Source organism: Camelina sativa, unplaced genomic scaffold, assembly GCF_000633955.1.
Source record: "Camelina sativa cultivar DH55 unplaced genomic scaffold, Cs unpScaffold02132, whole genome shotgun sequence".
NCBI lineage: Eukaryota > Viridiplantae > Streptophyta > Magnoliopsida > Brassicales > Brassicaceae > Camelina > Camelina sativa.
This window is the reverse complement of record NW_010923248.1, coordinates 1-1,916: the sequence shown is the minus strand read 5'-3', so window position 1 is coordinate 1,916 and position 1,916 is coordinate 1. Positions and strand designations below refer to the sequence as shown.

General features: G+C 39.0%; 1 long non-coding RNA gene across 1 annotated transcript; it reads left to right on the top strand.

Annotated features, from left to right (window-relative positions):
- Positions 1-313: 313 nt before the first annotated feature.
- Positions 314-1,909, top strand: LOC109131680. Its single transcript, XR_002037214.1, has 3 exons — positions 314-390; positions 736-986; positions 1,089-1,909. It is a non-coding gene; the product is annotated as an uncharacterized LOC109131680 (long non-coding RNA).
- The last annotated feature ends 7 nt before the right edge of the window (positions 1,910-1,916 follow it).

Below are 1,916 nucleotides of genomic sequence, written 5' to 3'. Positions count from 1 at the left end.
TGGCCCTCTAACAACATTGAGCAATATCCTAAGATAGTATAACTCACCAGAAGTTGGGTGAATATTGACTATTCTCCCTATTGAGTAACCCCGTTGTCTCTTATGCCAGAATTTTTTATCATTGTCCCAGACAAAGTGAATTGGAAATTCGACATACGTATATTGTCTTGCTTCTTCACACTGGTCACACATTTCCATCCATGTTGTAAACATTGTCCTTTCGATAATAGCTCTTGATAAGACATATTTCAAATTCGCTGTCTGTTTGTAAGCCACTGATTGTCGACCTTCAAGATGGATAATCAATTTCCGNGAAGGCTTCCTTTGGTGTATGTGAAATGCAAAAATGCGCCACATAGCTTCACAAGCAGAGAGATATCGACAGTCTAGGTACTCTTTAATTTCATTTCTTTCCTTGACAACCCTTGGTGTATCTTGATTGTTGCTTGTGTTAGTAGTACCTTTCTCGATCAAAATAGTAGCTTTATCCACACCTTTTGTTACATATTTGAAAAGATACTTCATAGCATTTGAAGTGTTGCACCATTCCACGTTTATGTGAGCTTGATATTTTTCAAAATAGGAAGATTGTGTGGTATGACAAAGCGATTATCCAACCTTGTTCCTCCTTTGATGACAGTGTTGTCTTCGTTAGGACGTCGACGATATATAATATACCCAGATTGGTCAATTGTGGTGTACTCATTGTAAGGTCGGGGATACTTTTTTGTGCAGACTTTGTTTGCCATGCAAGGAGACGATGGCCTATCCATTCCACAAGGTCCATGCATGATGTGCTTTTCCACCAGTTCAAATCCAAGTGGGTCTTCATTTTTGTTGGGTAGTTCCGCAGAAATGATTGCATTTATTTGGCCAAGGCTTGGTTGTTTCGGTGTGTTATCTAACCATAGAAGTATATGAGCGTGTGGGAGGCCACATTTCTGGAACTCAATGGTGTCTAGCACTGAATGAAATGTGAAAAGCATGTAAGTAAATAAGGTTTTTAATGGATTTATACATAAATTAAGATTGACAACGTACCAGCAATAGATGGACTGAAGAATGTGCCTTGTTTGAGGTCTTTCAAGAGTTCATCGAGTTTCATTTTGAAGACACGACATTCAATATCAGGTCTGTCGTTCGCTGATGTGCCTCCATAAGTTGCCAAATGATCCTTTATTTCTTGCCAATTAGGGTTTGCAGTCATTGTGATGAATAAAGTTGGATTACCATATGCTCGACATATTGCCATAGCGTCATGATATTTCTCTATCATATATCGAGGTCCCCTTATAAAACTGGAGGGCAAAAATTATTCTTTTCCCTACTTTTATGGCTTCAGTGTCACCTTTACTCACTGCATCATATACATTGTTGTATAGGTCAGCTCTTAACTGTTCTTGGTTGTCTTTTGCCCAGCGAAGTCTTTCTTGCTCAATGGCTGTGTATACATCAACAACATACTGGTGAAATAAGCGTCCTGACTTTATGATTGTCATTCCTTTCGTCAGTCTTGTTTGGATTTGGTACGCATAGAACTCTCTGATACTTATGTATGTCCTTCTTCTTTCGCCATTTTGTGTGACTGCATGGGGGATTTCTGTGTGAAACCCAAATTCACCAAAAGGGAACAACAATGGATATTGCAAGCTCATGAACAAAGGATGATCGTCCCTAATTTCTTGCAAGTGGCCTGTCTGCAATTCCAAGATTACATCTCTGTAACCGGTAGTAGCAGTTATATCTCCCACAATAAGACCCGCAACTTCTTTCACTTGAGGTAAATCATACTGCTTACCTTTACTTCTTTGACCAACCAATCGCATTCTTAAGTCTTGGACTTCTTTTGCTTTGTATCTATCTCTTCCATTCCGGAAGAACATACACAAACAATTGTGTTCATCTAACATCTTAAG